The sequence below is a fragment of the Hypanus sabinus genome, chromosome 1, assembly GCF_030144855.1.
Source record: "Hypanus sabinus isolate sHypSab1 chromosome 1, sHypSab1.hap1, whole genome shotgun sequence".
Taxonomy (NCBI): Eukaryota; Metazoa; Chordata; class Chondrichthyes; order Myliobatiformes; family Dasyatidae; genus Hypanus; species Hypanus sabinus.
Window position 1 is genome coordinate 172,110,854 of NC_082706.1, and position 24,465 is coordinate 172,135,318.

General features: G+C 39.5%; 1 protein-coding gene across 12 annotated transcripts in view; it reads left to right on the forward strand.

Annotated features, from left to right (window-relative positions):
* Positions 1-5,640: 5,640 nt before the first annotated feature.
* Positions 5,641-24,465, forward strand: part of fam110b (family with sequence similarity 110 member B) — a 165,517-nt gene continuing 146,692 nt past the window's right edge. For 4 of the 12 annotated variants that reach the window (XM_059981396.1, XM_059981405.1, XM_059981414.1 and 1 more), the window contains exon 1: positions 6,061-6,201. The gene's annotated coding sequence lies outside the window, so the exon portion shown is untranslated. Of the gene's footprint in view, positions 5,934-6,060; positions 6,202-6,665; positions 6,687-7,352; positions 7,489-24,465 lie in introns of those variants that run through there. The other 8 variants (XM_059981460.1, XM_059981475.1, XM_059981432.1 and 5 more) reach the window with 5 other exon arrangements.

Consider the following 24,465-nt stretch of genomic DNA (forward strand, 5'->3'; position numbering starts at 1 on the left):
TCTAACATTGTCTTGAAATTCTGGAGATGTTCTTTATCATCTAAATAACACTGAGTGCTTGGGTAAGCTAGAAGCACCTGGTCCATTGTTTTCTGCCAGAGTGCAGGTGCAGATGCTACTCCAAAAATGAGCCAATTATAGCGATAAAGCCCTTTGTGAGTGTTTATGGTGAGAAACACTTTGGACTCTTCTTCCATCTCCATCCGTAGGTAGGCCTCACCTAAGTCCATTTTGCTGAACTGTTTTCCTTCAGAAAGGTTTGCGAAGGTATCCCCTATCCTGGGCAGAGGGTATGGATTTACTTTTGATACTGGGTTGATAGTTACCTTAAAATTACCACAGATCCTAACAGACCCATTCTTCTTGGCTACTGGGACCACTAGTGTTGCCCATGGGCTCCACTCAAACTTGAAGAGAATCTCTTCAGCCTCCATATGCTCTAGCTCACTGGCTACTTTATCAATGATAGTATAAGGAGCTGGATGGGCTTTGTAAAACTTTGGCGTGGCATTTTCAGTTAACGTTATGTTTCCCTTGATATGTTTGAGTTTCACAATGCCATCCTTGAACTCTGCCGTGGCATCATCCAGTACCATTCTTAATTTGGTTCCAGTTGACTCCATTGCAAGGGATGTGTCATGCTTTTGGTAGGTGGATCTCCAATCAAGTTGTAGCTGTTTCAGCTACTCATAGTCCCACAACAATGACCCCTCTGTTTTTACCACATACAAGCTCCAATTGGCTTGTTGGTTGCTGTCTTTCACTGGTACAAATGCCATTCAGGGATTCATCTTCAGGTCTGAATGAGTATGCCACAGCTGTCACTGACTTCATTAAAACCTGTGTTGATGAGTGTGTGCCTATTGAGAACATACAGTACAAACCCAAATGAAAAGCTGTGGATGAACCAGGAGGTTCGAATTCTGCTGAGAGCCAGACCTCTAGCATGGAAGTCTGGTGACCCAGGTCTGTAGAAGAAATCCGGATACAATCCTTATCTCAAAGAGTACAGGAACAATTCTGAATGAGGTTGGAGGCAAATTCAGATGCACATCAAGTCTGGCAGGGTCTGCAGGCTATTACTTCCTGCAAAGCGAAACATAACATCATGAATGATTGTGGTGCTTCACTCCCAGATGAGCTCAAAGCCTTTTATGCTCGCTTTGAAAGAGAGAATAAAAATATGGTTATGAGGATCCCTGCAGCAGCCAGTCACTCTGTGATCTCTGTCTCGGAAGCTGACATCAGGCTGTCTTTCAACAGGGTGAACCCTCACAAGCTGACAGGCTCCAATAGGGCTCTGCAAAACCTGTGCCAACCAACTGGCATGGGTGTTCAAAGACACTTTAAAACTCTCATTGGTACATTCAGAAGTTCCTACCTGCTTTAGAAGGGAAACAAGTACAGCTGTGCCCAAGAAGAGCAGGGTGAACTGCCTACAGCGATAAAGTGCAGGACTCTGCAGAGAGTGGTGCGGACAGCCCAGCGCATCTGTGGTTGTGAACTTCCCATGATTCAGGACAGGTGTATAAAAAGGGCCCATAGGATCACTGGGGACCCGAGTCACCCTAACCACAATATATTCTACCTGCTACCATCCAGGAAACGGTACCGCAGCATAAAAGCCAGGACCAACAGGCTCTGGGACAGCTTCTTCCACCAGGCCATCGGACCTGATAAACTCACACTGATTTGAGTGTATCCTATGTTACATTGATTGTTCTATTTATTATAAATTAATATGATTGCACATTTAGACAGATAACGTAAAGATTTTTACTCCTCATGTTTGTGAAGGACATAAGAAATAAAGTCAATGGCAATAAAGTAATGGCAACTTGACACTCTTCTACCTCCTAACATGCTCGAACTTCTGGCATACTACTAGTGTCTTCCACAGTGAAGACTAATGCAAAATACTTATTCAGTTTGTCAGCCATTTCCTTGTCCCCCATTACTACCTCTCCAGCATCATTTTTCAGCAGTCCAATATCCACTCTCAGCTCTCTTTTACACCTCATGTATCTGAAAAAACTTTTGGTACATTCTTTAATATTATTCTTGTAGTGGCATAGTAACATAATGCTTAATCAAACAATATACTTACAACATTACTGAATTATTATTTTAATGTCAAACGGTTGGCATCCATTTGTCTTGAAGGACATTGGGTGATGATGATCATCATCGCAAGCCTTTAGATGCTCAGTCATCACAATCGCCCTCTTGGCCTCACCAGTGTAATCTAAAGGAAAGCTTATGAAGCAATATGTTTGGTACCAGCTTGTCTGCAGGAGCTGCCAGAAGGATATTCAATGGCGTCCAGCTGCCTCAGGGGCTCCACTCCGGATTTTCTGTCTGGGATTCCTCCCCTAGATCTTTGTCTCTCCTGAGGCTGCCCACCAGACAGTGGGACTATTTATCCACAGATGGGGATCTGGTCCACGAGCACCAGGGTGTGTCCACACTCCGGTGGCCTGCGTGTTACACCTGCAGGGGCCAGACCTCTGTAGTTCAGCCCGGGTCCGAGAGCTTTCCATGTATCACCAGCAATGAGGCACTAACTGAGGCTTGCTGTTGGAGAGGCTAAGAACTGGCAGGGAGAAACCTATACATTCAGCTTTTCACAAGACTGCTGGCCAGCGGTGAAAGCTGAAAATGAGAGTGACAAGCTCTACCCACTACACCACCACAGTAGATGATCACAACCATTTTGACACCAGGTCAAGTACACAACCCTATACTCAATGCTACAGCTGATGAAGTAAGCATGTCACAGAACTTCTTCACTACTCTATTTGTGTCATGTTTTTCAAGCTGCTATGTACTTTCACCCCAAGCCCTTGTTGTATGGTAACACTCCCAAGGCCCCTATTATGTGATCAGAATGTCCTGGTGTGGTTTGTATATGTTAAATTCCATTAGCCATTCCTTTCTTATTTTCACAGTTGATCTAGGCCTGTTGTAACTTTAAATACCTTCTTCAATGTTCACTATATGAACAATTTTGTTGTCATCTGCATTACTAATCATGCCACTATTATTCTCTTCCAAATCATTAATAAACATGACAAGCAATAAAGGATTTAGCACCAATCCCTGTGGCACACCATTGGCTACAGGTCTCCAATCTGTGCAATTTGAAAGACCAAACTCCACCCTACATATCTCCCTCACCAATTAATCCCCCTCTCCCTTTCCTGTAGCATCCTGTGCCACATACTGCCAAGTCCATTTTGTGTCCACTTGCTATCCCAACCTGGATCTCATTTATTCTAAACTTCTGTACCAGTCTACCATGCAAAACCTCAGTGATGGAGCACCACAGCACAGAAACAAGCTCTGCAGCCCATGCTGAAATATTATTTTGCCTAGTCCAATTGACCTGCATCTGGTCCAGAGCACTCCATAACCCTCCCGTCCATGGTTTATCCAAACTTCTCTTAAGTGCTGAAATCAAAATCACATCCTTCACTTCTACCGGCAGCTTGTTTCATACTCTCACCACCCTCTGAGTGAAGAAGTCCCCCTCTCCCATTTTCACCTTAAACATTTGACCTGTCACCCTTATCCCATGACCTCTAATTCTGGACTCGCCCAGCCTCATTGGGAAAAGCCTGCTTGCATTTACCCTTTCCTCATTCCTTAAGGAGATCAAATGTAGAGTAGGGCCATCTACATTTTGCTTCAGAAAGCTCTCCTGCACACACCGAACAAGTTCCGCCTCATTCAATACCTTAACTCAACGACAATCTCTGTTTCTATCAGAGAAAGAAAATTCACCTGTCATTAAGAACCTTAGTACTCCTACCTATCTGTGATTTCCAAGCACTCCCGCCTCTAATTCCCACTGACTACTGGGGGGGGGGGGCCTAAAGTACAGTAACATCAAAGTGATGCCATTTACTTTTAATTTCTAAGTTCTATTCATACGGCTTCATTGGACACCACTTGGGAATATCCACTCTAAGTTCTACAGTGATGCTTTCTTTAATCAGTAGCAAGTCTCCCTCCTCTTCTATCACACTGGAAACACTTTTATCCTAGAATATTGTGATACCAGCTCAGTCCAACCCTCAATCACATTTCTATAAACAGGAGCTTAAATGGGTGATTTTCACCTTCTCATGATTGAGGCTCCAACACACCATGAATGAAACAGCAATAAATTTTGTGTGATTGATAAATATTGGTATGTTGTGAAGCCATTCCATGGAAAAAAAATGGAACAATCTCCAACAACGTCTGACACAACACAACTTCTTTAAACCATATCGAGTCTACTTAATGTCATTCTCATTTGAGTCATGGTCAAAGAGATGAAGGGTGGATGCATATTTTGAAAACTAATAGAAACTATCTTCTTGCTTCTTCACTTCAATGCATGACAATTTCTCACTTGTCTTGCATATTGATTTACTACTTCCCGACTCTGTTTATATCAATTAACTAATGATGCTGAAATACGCGCTGTCCTTGCTACTTGAGATCATCCAACACTCCGCTGTCCTTATACAATCACCATTCATTATCACCCAGTGCTAACCAACTTCCATCAGCTCCTAACCTGGCAGTGCATACAGTATATTATTCTCATTTTTGTGTTTAAAATCCCCCATAGTCTTTGCCCTCTCTGTAATTTACTCCAGTTCTACAACTCTGTGGTTTTGTAGACTCCTTCAGTTATGATCTTTCGCACATCCTTTTTTCTTGTGCTAATGAATACAATAGTGTACTCCCATACTTCCATTTGTTTGAGAAGTTAGGTGATACAGCAGACAAAGATGGTCCTTGTTTCCACAATAAACATGTATCATTAAATACTAGATATTCAACAATATAGAGCATCTTGGTTTTTTTAGACATATTAACAATAGTGCATATATTTAAATTGTAATTTTAATTGTAAATTTAAAAAAAATTGTAAATTTAATTTTGTAACTTGCAAATCTATTGTTTTAACTTTGTTATGTGCAAAGCAAGTAAGAGAGCTAAACAAAATGTGAGGATTTTGTTTATCTCAGTCCTCACTATTCCAAAGCATTCCAGATCTGACTTTAGTCTTCCATCACTATTAGTGAAAACTCATTCACCTCTCTCTCCTTACTTACAATGTATTGTCAGGCTGCAATCCCTATGCTACCAACTCCATTAAACACTGAAATTTAAAATTCTCGGTTTTGTTTTCCAATTCCTCCTTAGTTTCATCCTTCACTTGCTCTGTAAACATCTGCAAATCAATTACTTTCCAACTTTTGCTGCATTACCTATTCCCTCAATTCTATCCTAAATTTTGGAATTCCCCCTCTAAAGTCCTGTTAAAATGCTCTTTGAAATGGGAAGTATTACCGTGCTACAAAAATGCTATTATCCTAGTGCTTTTTTTTCTCCAGAGATATACCGTTATTTTCACTTTTTATATCTTTAGTTATAACTTACTATTTCCAGTTGAGAAATAATAGCAATAAATTCGGTGACATTATTTTGCATGCTTTTGAATTACGAACATATACATTTCTTTACTCTTTTCTCACCTGCCCATCTACATGAACAGTGATAAAACATGTTCTCCAGTATTATTTTTAGACTTGGCTGTTATAAAATGACCTTAATTATGATAAAATACCTACGTCTATCTGCAGCAAATATAAAATGCACAGGGAAACGAATAAATATGGTCGCCGTATTTTGTGTATTTTTAGAGCCACAGAGAATTCACACTTTCTGTTGTTTTGACGCCCACTGCCTTTTGAGTCTCAGTCTTTTCAGTAAATTATCACCCACTGCAGTACGCCTCCAATTTTCGTTGATAAAGGGGGGAAAAACATTTTCTCCTTTGACTTCGGCGACTGAACCATTAAATAAGGGGTATGAATCGCTGTGCAAATTCAGCTCGTTAAATTCTTGGAGATTCGTTGGAAGAATAATTTTGGGTAGGTATTCAATGCAGTTACAAAGCCAGTAATTTAGAAGTGAACTATTTATTTTTTTAATCCGCCAGGCGGGGCTGGAGCTGCTAAGAGGCGTGTTCCTCCCTGTGCCGGTTGTGAGTGTGTGTGAGTGTGGAACAGTTCGGTCTGCCTCAGCGTCGCTGCCGTGCCGGGATACATCGTGCGATACATTGTCTCGCGTCCGTCCCGATCCGAGCCGCCTTCCAGTCTCCCCGCGACGCACGGCGGCCGGCTTCGGGTCGCGCTACCGGTAGGTCGCCTTTTCTTTGAAAAAAAAATACACGAATAATTGCAACCAAGTAATCCACTGCTTCGGCTTGACTCGATGTCTGAAGCCCTGTTCCTGGAGCTCAGCTTCGTCTGTGTACACGCCAACAGACAGCCAAGCGGACCTGGAACAGTTGCTGTCATTTATTATTTTTTCAATTACTTCTCCCTCTCTCTTTCCTCCCCCCTCCCAAGTGCATAAAGGCTGGAAAAGCCCGTTCGCTTTGCCACATATAGCCTGTCGCTCTTTTGTGTGAATGAAGTGGAAAGGTCATGATAAAGAATAAAGGGGGGGGGGGAGAGGAAGTTGTGAATCATGTCCACCCGGTATTTATTTGTGAAAACGTTTAACTCTAAGTGGCACTGCGAACTGTTGGAAAAGGCGAGCGAACGCTACTCGCGGTTCGGTATTGTTCGTCGGGAAGCCAGGCTGCTGGGGTTCACACTGGGCTTAAAAAAAAGCCAAGGGTAACTGTTTAAAACAAAACCGCGCAGAGCAGGTCGGTTTGGTGGGGGGAGGCATCGAGCTTGGGTGTCTGCTTTCTTCAAATTCAAATGAATGTGACTGACCGTGCACATTATCTTAACTTGGGCAGTTGGATGTGGTGGAGCAGGAATATTTTGCATCTAAAGCAGCGCGATGCTTTGTGGCAATGTACAGTATTTTAAAACATTGCTTCTGTTACATAAGCTTCACAAATGTAACACTTGAGAAACGGAAGGAGCCTTGGCGGATTTCAGAGTCGAGAATCCTAACTGCTCAGACCCGTGGTCATTTCTGGCGATTCTCAGACCCGTGGTCATTTCTGACGATTCTCGAACCCGTGAAGGCCAATAACCTTTCAGTAGAGAACATTTATATCGGATATTTTGTAATCGACTTCGATATAGCAGATCTTAGTACTTTTCAGGACAGTTTCTTGGAGTCTTGAGCCTTGCTGGCGGGTGGGGGGGGGCGGTGACAGTGTTGGGAAATTAGGTTAGTACCCTACTAAGTCACTTAAAGTGGTGTTTTATGACTTACCTTCACAAAGTGACAGGAGGGGCCCACAGATCTTAGCTTGCAGTCGTGGACCTGATGCATCTAATGGAGGAGCACTGGAGAGGGCTGGATATGTTTGCTGTAGAAGTAATGGAAAGACTAACAAAAACGTGCAACATCTTGAAGCATTTTGGGAAAGTTACATTCCTGAAGCAATAAGAAATCTGTGGTACATATGGAAAGGCCATCTGCACTTGGCATATGACACTTGAATTACAACAGAACCAAGTAAAACATTGTTAAATTATTTCCAACCTTGATGAAGAGAACCTTAGACGATGTGTGTTGTCAGTAATAATGTATTATAATAATTTATGTACCTAGTTAGCTCAACTGCAGTTTACTGTTCGGGATTTCCTGTTTGTTGGACAGAGTTCGGAATAAGCTGGTTTAGAGTTGAAGGATTCTTTTAAATAACTCGGCTATTGTAGGAAATTGGGAGGCAAGAGATTCAGCAAGAAATAAGTATTTAGCCCAAGGAACGAGGTAGTTGTATCCTCCAGATATCAGATCTTGTGTTATGGCTTTTAGGTACAATGGAACCTTAATTATTAACAACATTAGTGTGGGTACGAGTAGAAAGTTGCAAAGATACATTGGCTTCAGTAGTGCGTGGTATTGTTGGATGTTGATTCATATAGGGAAATGCAAGGTTACCTGCTTTGGACAATAAGGAACCAGTTTTTTTCTCTAAATGAGAAGAAGTAAGTAGATTAACAAAGATTAAGGGGTTGAAGTATAGAAAATATACAGGAGTTGAACGGAATGTTATCCTTTATCTTGCAATACAAAGGTGTGTGAAAATTATCTTAATTGTATAAAGTTGTGGTAGGGTTTTGATAAAGAGCTGCCTGAAAGGATATTGACCTTGGAGAGGGTGTATGGCAACTGAAGCTAAATTGAACTCTGGTTGCAAGGAAAAGCTTTCTGTTTTCTTAAATATAGAAGATTATTGTAAACAGCTTTATTACATTAACTTTAATTAGATTCAGTGGGGTAAGTAGCAAGAAACTATTTCCTGATGGTCCAGAATAAGAAAGCTTGTCATTAAAATTACAACCAGGTTATTAAGGGGTGGCAGAGAGCATTTTGTCATTTAAAGTTAATTGAAAATTGGACATTCCACCCCTATAACATCACCACCAAAAAAGTGACTAGCTTAACTGAAAAAATCAAATATGATTTTATATGTTTGAGTCACTTTTTAATGGAAGTTTCTTTAACCAAGCAACTTTCCCTAGCCGTCAATGTCCATTCTTTCCAAATTATAGCTCAAATAGCTGTTCACTGATTCCTTTTTTGGTGTGGTGTTCAACTCCATTCACTTACACCAACTATTGCCAGAAAATCATCACATTGAATGGCGTGTTCCCAGTCTCAACGCCCTCAAAGGCTGCTTCTTGCTTTGTTCTCCAATATTAGAACCATGTGAAGCTTGAGTGACCGGAAGCTGAACTAGATTGACATACCAACACCCTGCGCGAGTGAAGACTGCATTTAGTGGCTCTCTTCCTTCCCCCTGTCCCCTGCCTAAGTTCCCCATAAAATTATAACCATTTGCCGATAATTCAATGACAAACTTGCCAATTGCCTAATGTTTCCACAAACCCAACAGTGTGAAGCACAGAATAGTTTACTTTCTCTAAATTTAAAAATTATAATAGCATTAAAGTATACAATTAGTGGCCACTTTATTAGGTACACTTGCTTGTTAATGCAGATAGCTAATCAGCCAATCATGTAGCAACAACTCGATGCATAAAAGCATGCAGCCATGCTCAAGAGGTTCAGTTGTTGTTCAGACTAAATATCAGAATGAGGAGAAAATGTGATCTAATTGACTGACTGTGGAATGATTGTTGGTGCCAGGTGTGATGGTTTGAGTATCACAGAACTGCTGATTATCTGGGATTTTCACGCGTAGAAAGGCAGCAGTAACTCCTCACGCATTACAAATGTGGCGTGCAGATGAGCATCTCTGTATAATGTTGAACGTTGAAGTGGATGGACTACAGCAGCAGAAAGCTGCAAGTGCACACTCGGTGGCCACTTTGTTAGGTATAGGCGGTATGTGTTTAACTCAGTATTACTGGCTCGGTGTGTGTCTGTGGTTAACTCAGCATTACTGGGTTAGTGCATATTGTGGTAATGCCTGCCCTACTTCAGTGCAGGATCCCTACCACTGCAAGGGCTACAGTGTTTGAGAAGACCCATGATTTCTTTTTTGGCTCCACTAGTGAAAAAAGTGAAAGTAAGTGTATACCCAAATGCTTTGGAACATAGAACAGCATAGCACAAGACACACCATGTTGTGCTGAATACGTCAAGATAAAGATACATAATTAAACTATGGTCCATATCTTTCCATTCTTCATATTCATGTGCTTGTCTAAGATCTCCTTAAATAACTCTAATGCATTTGCCTCTACCATCACCCTTGGCATTACATTCCAGGCACCTTCCATTCTCTACCAGCACAAAACTTGCCAGTCACCTCTTTTTTTTGAAATTTCCCCTTCACCTCAAAATGTATACAGTACTTTCCCCTTCACCTCAAAATGTATACAGTACTTTCTAGTATTTTGACTCTGGGGATAAAGATACCAGTTGTTTATCTCTGCCTCTCATCTTATGAACTTGCACTGGGACTCCCCTCATTCTCTGCCTTTAAGGATAGAAAGGAAAGTGCCATAATTTTAAAATTTTTGGGTGGATGGTTAATGGGCCATAAATTTCACAAGTACAAGTGTTTTAATAATTGAAGAATGCCTCAGTGACGGTTACTTTTGCTAGCATTTATTAACACTAGTACATTATCATAGAAGAAAAATCGCTCTCTAGGTTTCATACTGGTATATAACTGTCATTGTAGTTCAAAGATGATATTCAGTGGTAAAACATGTTTTGGGTTTAGAGCCACAGATTGCTAACCTTTTCCCCTGAAATATAGAACCATCCCTGTGAGACGAAAAGGATTATTGCATGATGTGAAAATAAAATGGATAGCTGTAGATTTGACCAACAGTGAACTATATATTTACTGGATGCACTGTGCAAGTCTTGGTAGACAACACTGAGGGTTGGGAGAGGAGTGGTGGCATTGAGTATCACCTACACTGCATCACATTTTCCAGCCTGCAAGGTGAGATCAGAATCAGTAACTAAATTTGGCTTCCAGTTATTTAGATAGTCGTCTCTATTAAATTTGCATAACCTCAGGCCGGACTGCTTTGTCTAATACATTTCTAAGGAAGGAGGGCGGTAGTGAAGTGGGTCACTAAATAGAAAAAGTTAGTTAACACTTGTCTGCAGTCTGAATGTTTACATTGCCCATGAATTTGGTAGTGTTTTTTTTAAACTTGAATTTTCTAATACTTAAAATCAGAAACTGATGCAGGTATGGAAAGAAAGAAAATTGATAAAAAGCTGTGCATGAGTTTTGATTCTGCTTGTGTGGTCTAGCCACTGGTGCATCGTTGTATGTCATAGTGATGTCATAGTTTATGAAATAGGCCCTTTGACCCATCGAGTCTTCACTGACCATCGACCACTAATTCTTCATTAATCCCATTCTTAAGCTTATTCCGGCATTCTCGTCAATGCCTCCCCCACCGCACTGATTCAATCACTCACCTACACTCAGGATAAGTTGTTTTGGTTAATAAAGCTACCAACTCACATGCTCATGTGATATGGGAGGAAGCTGGAAACCCAGGAGTCAAAAGGAGAACATGCAGACTCCACTGAGTCATGACGAATGAACCCAGATCTTTTGCACCATGATGTACCAGCTCTTAGCTTCACCACAATACCCTCCCCAGATCTTGTGATTTAATGCTGAAGTGTATTGCAGATTTAGATCTGCCATGGTAAATAAATGTGGGAGAATGGAGTATCAGCAATTGTGGATACCACCATCTTTCCATCTTGTTTTAATTATGTGGAAGTCGAGTGTTATGCTGCCAATTGTGAGATACTAACACTCAGTTGCTTACACAAAGGCTAATAGTAAATATTAATGTTCTGACAATACTTTTTTTCTCTTGGAGCAGATATGAATGCATACTAATCCTATTTTATCACTGCTGTGTTATAGTTTGGGATATTTTTTGCATTTTTTAAAAATATATATTTTTGCAATGGCCATTCATTTCTTGTGAGAATGAACAGAAAGTGATTGTCCTAGCTGGTTGGTCAAGCTGTGAGTGATGAGCATTAAGTATTGTGGGCAGGACATGTGTAAGCCAAATATTGAAAGGTTAAACTGATTAGTTTCACTCTAAATATCAGATTCTAGATTATTTGGCAACCTTGATGATCTCTACCACTGACCCTAAACAATAGAAGGGCCAAATGCAGATGCCGGACTTGCCATAGTGGTTATTGGCCCCGTCATTTCAGATTTCTAATCTGATGCTGTGCTGTACTTGATTTTTCATTTCCAGTGTAGGTTGCAATCATGGATTGCATTTATTTTCTGTTTAACTTGCTAGCAATTAACATAAAATATTAATACATTAACATATTTAAGGTCCAAGTTTCTTGGAAGCTATTAGTTAAAATCTATATGTTTTTGCTGATGTTATTGAGCTCGGAACTGGAAAAATTTTGGGATTTGATTCCATTTGGAAGATATTGAATTTTAATACTGTTTTGATATTGGGCAATCCTGCCCTACTTGGAAAATGTACTCACCTTCAAAAAGACATCAGAGGCATGAGTCAATAGATTGAAATTCTGGTTGAATAAACTGAGCCCTGTTTGAGCTATCTTCTGAAAGCAAAATCATGTTTGAGCTTATTAGGTGCTATTATCCCGAAAATTAATCCAGTTTTATACTCTGAGATTACTTTAGATTTTAAACTAATAGCTGCCAAAACTTGGAACTTAATATTTTAATACATTAATGTTTTGAGTCTATCTTTATTCTTTTAGTTGTGATAGGAAAGTAAAATATAGTGAAATATATTTAGAATATATAGTTGAGAGTTAAGGGGCAAAAGTTTAGGGGTAACATGAGGGGGAACTACTTTACTCAGAGTGGTAGCTGTGTGGAATGAGCTTCCAGTAGAAGTGGTAGAGGCAGGTTCGATTTTGTCATTTAAAAAAAAAATTAGATAGGTATATGTACAGGAAAGGAATGGAGGGTTATGGGCTGAGTGCAGGTAGGTGGGACTAGATGAGTGTGAGCGTTTGGCACGAACTAAAAGGGCCGAGATGGCCTGTTTCTGTGATGTAATTGTTGTATGGTAATATATTTTTCTCAAGCATGAACTAAAATACTGCAAAATTAGAAAAGTATAAAGTTATCAATTTTGGTTTATGGAAGAGAAAAGTAAAATTTGTTTTTAAATGATGGGAGATTGGGTAATATAGGTGTTCAGTGACATCTAGTTGTCCTTGTACACGTCAGTGGAAGCCAGTGTGCAGGAGCATCAAGCAATTGTGAGATTCAAGTGGTCCAATGGGCATCATTATGAAGAGGATTTGAAAACGGGAGTGAAAAATGTGCGATACTTTGGCGAGACAGCACCTGGCACATTGTGTACAGTTTTATTCTCGTTATGAAAAATGGGATGTATTTGGCACAGCTGGTTTCAGAGGGGGAAGGTTTGCATTATGAGGAGAGATCGTGTAGACTGGGACTGTATTCATTAGAATTTTGAAGAATGAGGTTGAACATCACAATCTTCTCCTTGCTAGATGAAAGTTGGATGCTTCACCTGGTCAAGGAGTCCTGAACCAGGATCAGAATAAGGAGCATTCTAAACTGATATGGATAAAATACGGGGTATTATAGAGTAACGGGATATAATGATCATGCAGGAAGATGAAACTGAGATGGAAGGTCAGCTATCATGCATACTGCTCCTGTTTCTAATGTTATGTATAGAGAAGAAATCATTTATGTTTCATTAAATTAGAAAACAAAATCTTTGCTTTCAACATATTTAGGTCTGTGTTTAAATGCAAGTTCTTACAGACATTCACAATTCTTTATGTGGAGCGTTTTCAAAGTAACTGAATTGGTGTTCTAATTTTTGTCTTCGATTTCTAAGTATGTCTACTATTGTTGTTGTTTGTAGAATAGTCAATGTGATCAGCTTCTGTACTTAAGGAAATTAAAATTTGAGAAAGCTGCAGAAGAATGATATAGTATACGATTTGATGCATCTTTTCATGTTATATGTTACTCCTGAGCTTTTTATATACTAGCTTTTTAAAAATCGCATGTTATTTGCTACATTAAAATAAAAAAAATATACCTTCTACTAAGCTCTTTCCATTTTTAGTCAGTACTGGAATTTCATATTCATTTGTTTAGGAATGTTCATTTGTTTGTAACTGAATGGCTCCTGTTGAATTTATACCATATTATGGGAAAAGTGGTTTTATTTATAAATCTTTTGAATATATTTTCATTGTACAGTGTACCTTGTGCTGCTTTTTCATTAAAATTTTGAACTAAGGCTTCAAAATCACTCTTAGATGGATTTAAAAGGTAGTAATCCTTTGAAAAAGGAATTCTTCCAGCCCCTGACCAACGCTTATTCTTTAACCAAAATTGCTCCTTTTTTTTATTCAAAATGAGCAATTATTAGTTCATTGCTATTTGGGGAACTCATTGTACACAAAATCAGCAATGTTTCCTACATTTATAATAACAATAACACTCGAAGTACTTAAGTATTTGCAAAAGCATTTTGGTGTTCTGAAATTTTGTAAGGTTTATAGAAGCTTTTTTATTGTCATAAAATTTTACAAGGGAAGAGCCTTTTTTTAAAGAAAAGTTTATTAATTTTGAATAATTTCAACAACGGTGCGTGAGAATTTAACTGTTTACCTTTGAAAAGGTATCAAAATTGATTTTTATATTGCAGCTCAAATTAAAAGCATTTAACCACATTGAAAGTTACATTGATTCAATCTTGCATATTGCAAAGTTATTTATTGTGCTAAGTATTGCAAAATGCGCCATGTTATAATGTATAATTATCACATGCAATGTTTCAAGTACACTTGGGTAACATTCTTAAAGCTTACAATATTAAAGATGACATATATAGAATATTCATCTTAAAACGTACAATAGCTTCATCATGAAAATATAAAAACAAATCAAAATCAGGTTTATTATCACTGGCATGTGATGTGATATTTGTTAACTTAGCAGCAGAAGTTCAATGCAATGCATAATCTAGCAGAGAAAAAAATAAAACTAATAAACAATTAAATTAATTGCATATATTGAATAGATTTTTTTTAATGCAAAACCAGAAATACTGCATTTTTTTTAAAAAAGTGTGAGGTAGTGTCCAAAAATCCAATGTCCATTTAGGACAAAGGGTCCCAGCCCGAAACGTTGACTGCCCAACCTGCTGAGTTCCTCCAGCTTGTTGTACGTGTTGCTTTGACCACAGCATCTGCAGTGTACTTTGCATTTCCATTTAGAAATCTGATGGCAGAGAGGAAGAAGCTGTCCTGAATCACTGAGTGTGTGCCTTCGGGCTTCTGTACCTCCTACCTGATGGTAACAGTGAGAAAAGGGCATGCCCTGGGTGCTGCAGGTACTTAATAATGGACGTTGTCTTTCTGAGATATCGCTCTCCGAAGATGTCCTTGGTACTTTGTAGGCTAGTGCCCAAGATGGAGCTGACTAGATTTACAACCTTCTGCCACTTCTTTTGGTCCTGTGCAGTAGCCCTTCCATACCAGACAGTGATGCAGTCTGTCAGAATGCTCTCCACGGTACTGTAGAAGTTTTTAAGTATGTTTGTTCACATGCCAAATCTCTTCAAACTCCTAATAAAGTATAGCCACTGTCTTGCCTTCTTCATAACTGCATCAACATTTTGGGACCAGGTTAGACCCTCAGAGATCTTGACACTGAGGAACTGCTCAGTGAATTGCTGAGGAATTGCTCACTCTCTCCACTTCTGATCCCTTTGTGAGGATTGGTATGTGATCCTTCATCTTACCTTTGCTGAAGTGCACAATCAGCTCTTTCGTCTTACTGGCGTGAATGCCAGGTTGTTGGTGCGACACCACTCCACTAGTTGACATTTCTCACTCCTGTACACCCTTTCGTTACTACCTGGGATTCTACCAACAATCATCAGCAAATTTATAGATGGTATATGAGCTGTATCTATATCTTAAGTCATAAACAGCTTAAGAAAGTCAGTCCTTTGCACAAATTTGGAATAGAGTTAAGCAGTTTGAAATTCAATCAGTCAGGTTTCATCAGATCGCAGTCGTTGAGCGCTGGGAGAACAGATCTGAAGGGAAATCAGTCACTGAGCTTTTGGGTCTTTATAATCTAGTTTACAATTTCCAGACCAATTTGTGACTAGTCATGTTCCGTTGCTTTAATAGCAGTGGTCAATAAAGAGTTTGTTCTCTGCATTGTGTTGTATATGAGAAAGTAGTATATAACTCTGCAATTCTCATTAATAAATTTTCAATAACATTGCTGATACTTCAGTGTTTATAGAACAGTATTTTTCTGATCATTGCTTCCTAAATATGCACATCCCATTTTAGATCCTTTAAAGAATGATATGCTGATCACAAATCTTCGGTTAAAATAGGGCTTAAGTATGTAATAATGTATTCCAGTATCTATGTTGGAGATATCCAAAGAATATTCAGTGTTCAATTCTTACTGAAAGATAGAGGTTGGGAAGAGATTACATGGCAATAATTTACAAATTGAATCTGAAGTTTTTTCTACCTGAGAAGAAAGATAGATGTATATCTGGAATATCTGATAGGATTACTATGGTGAAAGTGGTAGGAAATAACATGTTTGATTTACTTCTGCTGTTTGAGTTTCCTTAAACCTGTTTGAAGAAGGTAAAATCTCTGTTTGGCTTTTAGCCACCCACAGCCCCCAAGTCCTTGGTAACCTGCTGTCATTTCAAGTTGGAATCTGTGATAAAAATGCTTCCTCCAAACTGCTTAACAAGGATGAGAGCTGCAAAGGACTTGGTCAATCAGCAGTTTCACAGAAATGCTTTCGGTAGAGTGTTTTGATGCAAGTAGTAGTAGAAATAAGTAATTCAGTCATTTAGGCTGAATGGCTCTGCCATTCAATATGACTCTGGGCCAATCATCAGCATCAATTCCACATAATCCCCTTTACTACTTGTAGATATATGAATTTCTATACTTCCTGAAATAGTACTGTGCAACTGTTTTGTAGAAAATTCTACTCATCTCAATTCTACATCACTTGCACTATAACCGAAGACCATGACCCCTTCTTCTAGACCCAGAGCAAACTTCCTCCCAGGTCCAGTGTGTGTAGTCTTCTCTGTTTCAAATAGGTCCCCCCTTTAAAAGGAGATTCTGCTAGAGTTCCAGTCTTTTGTAAAAGTTCCAGTGCTAAAGGAAGGAATTTCCATGGACATTTACAGTTTTTTTTAAGCAGTTGATTCAATCCAATCAATATCCATTATTATTTTCAGTGAGAATCTCTAAATTAGTTGTCTTTGTCAAAGAGCTGATGGAATAACAGACTGCCTCATTTTTCAACATAGTCACTTGGAATTTTATTGTGTGAAATTCTTTTCAAAATTCTATTGAGGATTTGGCAAGGAAGATCTGTCCTTTGTGCTCCTTTGTATGCAGTTTTTATTTATACTGTTGATTTTTACTTGGGTGAAGAAGGCCCACAATGTCTTTGCTATTCTGTTTACAAATTTTCTCGGTGAATACACTTTCTGTATGTCTCTCTCATTCGCAACTTGATACAAAACTAAAAATTTGAGATATTAAGAGTTGTGTTATGTGTCAAGTTAATTGCAAGATCTTCTTTGGTGTGATGACTTCTATAATACTGAAGAATAGAATTGTGTCACATTTTTGTTTCTTTGTCCTACCAAAGATTTTCTTACAATCCTGTAGGTTCATGGCAGTTTCTTTCCAGTTTATGTGCTTTCTTGCAGTATGCTGTGGTGTTCTTGATTAAATTTGCATCTACAGACACCATCAACAGAAATGGCATCTATGTGCATGTGGAAGTTGGCCCCTAAGTGTTCAGATGTTGTCAAAGGATAATATTTAAATGAAGAGGAGATATTGAAGTTTGGACTTTAGATTTTTGATTGTTAAATGACTTTCCACCATTCTGGGCTATTAAAAGGGAGCTTCTGGAAGGGTGGTGTGATCAACTATTGCAGAAGCTGCTGAGAGGTCGAAGAGAGGTTTTAGCCTAAGCTGTGTGCCACAGTGTGATTAGCACATGTACATTGTCTGTCTGCTAAATATATTCAGCTGTGAGGGCCATAAGCTCTAAAATTCCCTCCTAAATCTTGCTGCCTTTTAATCTAATCCTTTTAAAGTCCATTTTTAAAACTCATGACTTAACGGAGTCTTTCTTGTGTGACCTAGTATCCTTCTCGGGGACACCTTGGGATGTACACTATGATGATACTTAAAAATACTAATCTAAAATCTAAATGACAGTTAACAAATGCATTCATTCATTCCCACACAACACTTGATGATATGATCAATTTAATCTGAAATTATGCAAACATCTTAAACTGCTTTTGCTTATTAGTATGTTCGGCTGAGATGTAGCCATACAGCTGCATGCTGAAAAGACAAAAAACTACAGCTGTATCTCGCACAGATACCAGAATGTGCTTGGTAATTAACCACCAAAGAAGTTGGTGTACAGAATAAGAACAAATGGGTTACAGGTAATATTGAAAATTGGTTGACAGACATGAAATAATAGGTAACGTGAGTCTTTTTCCAGGTAATATGCAATGTTTAGTGGGGCACTGCAGGGAACAGTGCACCCACCTAGTATCGCCTAGTCCCATTTGCTGACATTTGACCCATATCCCTCTCAATGGTATTGGTGCAGTAACTCCAGTATGATTATAAACAAGTTATGTGAGTGGGCACAAAACAGTTACCTTCCCCATGCAGTAAGGCTGTTTAACAGCTCCACACCTCTTATTACCACTACTTTAGCATTTCCTGCCAGTGTCACCTTATGTACAGACCCTGCTGTGGTTGGTATCACTTTATGGTCAACAATCAATCTTTGTACATAAGCTATCTTGTATTTTTACATATTTATTAGTTAATTGTGTTCTTCATCTTAGTGGGTTTTTTGTGTGCATTGGATCCGGAGTAACAATTGCTTCATTCTCCTTTACACTTTTGTACTGGAAATGACATTAAGCAATCTTGAATCTTGACTGTTAAAGAGAATTGTCCCTGCTCAGTAGCTTCCGGCAAGCTACAACTTAATCATTGTACTTTTGGTTTCCCAGTCGAAAGGTATGTACTCCCATATTTCAGCCCAAGCCGTGTGTAAGGGAAACTGGTAGGAAGACAACTTAAATCAATGACTTCAGAACTTGACTCTCCCATTCTGGGCAAGAAGTTTTTGTATTCTAATCATTCCAAGTTCCAAGTAAGTTTATTATCAGACTGCATATATGTCACCCTGAGATTATCAGTGTCCCCTCAGCCTCCTGTGCTTTGGCGTTTGCAAAATATCCTTGTAGCTCAAGCTACAATAACACACTTGGTGAAAATTTCCTGCACCGTTTGCAACTTAAGTAACATCCTTGGTGCTCACCAGTGCAGCTATTCCTGCATGGGTAGGAACGGGGGGAATAATCTTCATGCGCATGTGGAATAAAGGGTCCATTCTGGATGGCCTACTCGTAATTCCTCTTTTGTATCTTTTTATTAAGAAAAGCTAGATCAAGGACAGCTAAAATTGACCTGTGACTGATCTGAAATTTCCACTCAGCTGTTTGGCTCACACATTGCTCCCCCTACCCCACTAAACCCGGAGAGGTTCCCCAACATAAACTTCATAAGCTACCTCTGAACTGATTTACGAAGCACGACAGAGAATGGAAACTATACGGACAGGCTTCTGATTAAGCTACAGCCCCAGAATAAACCATAAAGAGATCTAAGTAAGTAGATGCAGAAACTGCTAGAGATTTAAAAAGAAACGTGCTATTATTTTTAAAGTCAGAACACAAAAGCAACTGAAAACACAAGTGCAATCTTTGGATCTGCCTTCGCTAGGGAAGACACAAACAATCTGCCAGATGTAATAGTGGCCAAAGGAACTAGGGTAAAGGATGAACTGAAGGAAATTTATATTGGGCAAGAAACGGTGTTGGATAGACTGTTGAGTCTGAAGGCTGATAAGTCCCTGGGACCTGATGGTCTGCATCCCAGGGTACTTAAAGAGGTGGTTCTAGAAATTGTGGAAGCACTGGTAATCATTTTCCAATGTTCTATAGGATCAGGAACAGTTCCTGCTGATTGGAGGGTGGCTAATCTTGTCCCACTTTTCAAGAAAGGAGGGAGAGAGAAAACAGGGAATTATAGACCGGTTAGCCTGACGTCAGTGGTGGGAAAGATGCTAGAGTCAATTATAAAAGAGGAAATTATGACACATTTGGATAGCAGTAGAAGGATCAGTCCGAGTCAGCATGGATTTATGAAGGGAAAATTATGCTTGACTAATCTTCTGGAGTTTTTTGAGGATATAACTATGAAAATAGACAAGGGAGATCCAGTGGATGTAGTGTACCTGGACTTCCAGAAAGCTTTTGATAAAGTCCCACATAGGAGATCAGTGGGCAAAATTAGGGCACATGGTATTGGGGGCAAAGTACTGACATGGATTGAAAATTGGCTGGCTGACAGGAAACAGAGTAGCGATTAACGGGTCCCTTTCGGAATGGCAGGATGTGACCAGTGGGGTACCGCAAGGTTTGTTGCTGGGACCGCAGCTGCTTACAATATACATTAATGATTTAGATGAAGGGATTAAAAGTAACATTAGCAAATTTGCTGATGACACAAAGCTGGGTGGCAGTGTGAAATGTCAGGAGGATGTTATGAGAATGCAGGGTGACTTGGACAGGTTGTGTGAGTGGGCAAATGTATGGCAGATGCAGTTTAATGTGTATAAATGTGAGGTTATCCACTTTGGTGGCAAGAACAGGAAGGCAGATTACTATCTAAATGGAGTCAAGTTAGGAAAAGGGGAAGTACAGCGAGATCTAGGTGTTCTTGTACATCAGTCAATGAAAGCAAGCGTGCAAGTACAGCCGGCAGTGAAGAAAGCTAATGGCATGCTGGCCTTTATAACATGAGGAATTAAGTATAGGATTAAAGAGGTCCTTCTGCAGCTGTACAGGGCCCTGGTGAGACCCCACCTGGAGTATTGTGTGCAGTTTTGGTCTCCAGATTTGAGGAAGGACATTCTTGCCATTGAGGGAGTGCAGCATAGGTTCACAAGGTTAATTCCCGGAATGGCGGGACTGTCATATGTTGAAAGATTGGAGCGACTGGGCTTGTATACACTGGAATTTAGAAGGATGAGAGGGGATCTGATTGAAACATATAAGATTATTAAGGGATTGTACACGCTGGAGGCAGGAAGCATGTTCCCGCTGATGGGTGAGTCCAGAACTAGAGGCCACAGTTTAAGAATAAGGGGTAGGCCATTTAGAAGAGAGATGCGGAAAAACTTTTCCACCCAGAGAGTGCTGGATATGTGGAATGCTCTGCCCCAGAAGGCAGTGGAGGCCAAGTCTCTGGATGCATTCAAGAGAGAGTTAGATAGAGCTCTTATAGATAGCAGGGTCGAGGGATATGGGGAGAGGGCAGGAACGGGGTACTGATTGTGTATGATCAGCCAAGATCACAGTGAATGGTGGTGCTGGCTAGAAGGTCCGAATGGCCTACTCCTGCACCTACTGTTTATTGTCTATTGCAATAAAATTAATGAATGAATTGCAGTAAATTATCTTTTTGCTACATTGTAGCTATCTTAGCTGGCACTGAACTAGCTGGCAGATTCCCTGATGTAAAATCTGCTGACGTTTGGCATCCTGCTGCTGAACTCCAATGAAAGCAGATTTTTACTGAGTACGTTGAGTACATCCACACTTGTTCTGTAATCATAAACCTCCTCTCTGCCACTGACATAAGTCAGTTCTTCCATGTAAATTACCATTTAGCATAAATTTTGAAGGCATTTTTTTAAAGAAGCATACAAGCTCTGATCACTTTATTAGCTACACCTGTGCAGCTACTCATTAATGTAAATATCTTATTAACCAGTCATGTGGCACCAACTCAATGAACATAGGCATGCAGACATGGTTAAGAGGTTCAGATGTTGTTCAGACCAATCATCAGAATAGGGAAGAAGTACAGGTTCCCCCCCCCCCCCCCCTTACAAAGGCAGAGAGTTCCTATGAAACCTTTCTTAAGCTGAAATGGTGTAAAGCAAAGAACCGTTAATTTATACGGGAAAAATTTCTGTAAAAGTGAAAATCCTTGTTGTAATACGAAAACAGGTCACTAATATAGGTCTTGCGTAAAGCGAACATTCGTAAAGCGGGGGACACCTATAACTGACTTTGAAATGATTGTTGGTGCCAGATGGGGCGGTTTGAATATCTCAGAAACTGTTGATCTCCTGGGATTTTCACAGACAAAAGTCCAGAGTTTACAGCGACTGGTGCGAAAAAAAGAAATAATTTTTTCCTCATTTCTTCTTTCTTTTTCAATATTATTAATTTTCACAAGAACGCAGTACATGAGGATACATAAGAATAGTACTGAATATATTATATTTAAATCGCACTTGCAATCGCAGTACCCTGTATTCATAATCAAACACGTACATTAATTAAATTGTAATTTGAATTGTAATTTTATTATTTTTTAAAAAAAATCTAAACCCACTACTAAAGTGGAAGCATATGGTAAAGAAAGAAAGATGGAAAGAAATCCTTATCACACAGTGATTTATGTTATTAGCCAACATCTGTACTTTAACACCAAATCAAAGGTTTTAAAAGTAGTTCAAGAATGGTCCCCACAATGTTTGGAAGTCTTGGTTAGAATCAGAAATTGAAGAACGGATCTTCTCTAAATTTAAGCATGACATCACATCATGTAACCATTGGGCGTGAGTAGGCAGAGCAACATCCTTCCATTTAAGCAACACCGCCCTCCTAGCTATAAGAGAAATTAAAGTCAATATATGCAAATCAGATGTCTCCAAAGTTATGCCTTTTTCTCCAACATTACCAAGCAAGGCAGTCAAAGGGTTAGGCTTAAAATTTACTTTAAAAAGTACAGAAGTTTGGAATACTCCCAGTATTTTTCAAGACTCGGGCATGTCCAAAACATGGATTAGTGAAGCCTCTCCATTGTTTCATCTATCGCAATAGGGAGATGTACCCGGATAAAAATGAGATAGCTTGTCTTTGGACGTGTGGGCCCTGCGGACCACTTTAAATTGTAAGATGGAGTGGCAATTTCTTCTAAATGGATATCCCTCTATTCTGAGGCTGTGCCGTCTGGTTAAAAAAAATCCCTCACTATAGGAAACGTCCTCTGTCTAAGCCTTTCAATATTCGATAGGTTTTGATGAGAACCCCCCCTCCCCCATTCTTCTAAACTACATTGATTATAGGCCCAGAGTTATCAAACACTCCTCATATGTTAATCCTTTCATTCCTCTGGAACCTTCTCTGGACTCTCACCAATGCCAACACACCTTTTCTTAAATAAGGAGCCCAAAAATGCTCACAGTATTCCAAATGCATCCTGACCAATACCTCAATGCCTTGGCATTACATCCTTGTTTTTGTATTCTAAACCTCTCAAAATGAATGCTAACATTTCATTTGCCTTATCACCGACTCATCCTGCAAGTCAACCTTTGGGGAATGCTGTACCTTTGATTTTTGAATTGTGTCCTCATTTAGAAAATAGTCCATGCTTTTATTTCTTCCACCAAAGTATATGACTATACACTTCCTGGCACTGTATTCTATCTGCCACTTCTTTGCCCATTCTCCTAATCTAAATCCTTCTGCAGACTCTCTGCTTCCTCAGCACCATCTGCCCCTCCATCTATCTTTGTATCATCCGCAAACATGATCACAAAGCCATCAATTCCTACATCCAAATCATTGACATATGATGTGAAAAGAAAGTGTCTAAGCTGACCGCTGCAGCACACCACTAGTCACCGGCAGTCAATCAGAAAAGGCCCCCTTTATTCCAACTTTGCCTCCTCCCAGTCGGCCTGTCTTCTACCCATACTGGTGTCTTTCTTGTAATGCATGGGCTCTTAACACCTTAAGCAGCCTCGTGTGGCACCTTGTCCAAAATCTTCAGAGAAACCAAGTAAACGACATCCACTGACTCTTCTGTGTAGCTTTGTCTGTTATTTCCTCAAAATGGACATTGAACCCACGAACACTATCTCATTACTTTTTTGTTCTTTCTGCACTATTTTAATATACTTTTTAAAATATATTTATACTGTAAATTAATTTTTTATTATGTATTGCTGCTGCATAACCACAAACTTCATGACTTTTGAAAGTGATATTAAATCTGATACTGAAAATATTCCAACTGATTTGTCAGGCAAGGTTTCTGCTTAAGAACCCATGCGGACTGTGGCCCACTTTCTCGTGTCTCCGAGTACTGCAAAACCTCATCCTTTATTAAACATCTTTCCACCCACGGAGGTCAGGCTAACTGGTGTGCAATTTCCTTTCCTTGGCTTTCCTTCCTTAAAGCGTGGAGTGACATTTACAATTTTCCATTCCTCCAGAACCATTTCAGAATCTAATGATTCATGAAAGATCATTAGTAATGCCTCCACAATCTCTTCAGCTACCTCCTCCAGAACCCTGGGATGTAGGCTATTTGGTCCAGGTGACTTTTTAGCTTCTCAAGCAACTTTTAAGCAGTAGCAACACCATTCATTTCTGCCCCCAGATGCTCCCATTTCTGTAGTTCTGCTAGTGTCTTCCATTGTGAAGATTGACGCAGAATACTTAAGTTTGTCGGCCATTTCTTTGTCCCCATTACTCCAGTGTCCAATATTCACTCTTGTCCTTCTTTTACTCTATGTATCTGAAAAATGTTTTAGTATCCTCTTTCATATTATTGGCTAGCGTATGTTGATATTTTTCATATTTATTTTCTTTATGACCTTTTAAGTAGCCTTCCGATTGTTTTTAAAACCTTCCCATCCCAATTTTCTACCTTCCAATTAATTTTTGTTATACACCCTCTCTTTTGCTTTTATGCTGTCTTCTCATTGGTCATGTTTGCCTCATCTTCTCTTTAGACTTCTTCACTTTTGGGATGTATCTTTCCTGTGCCTTT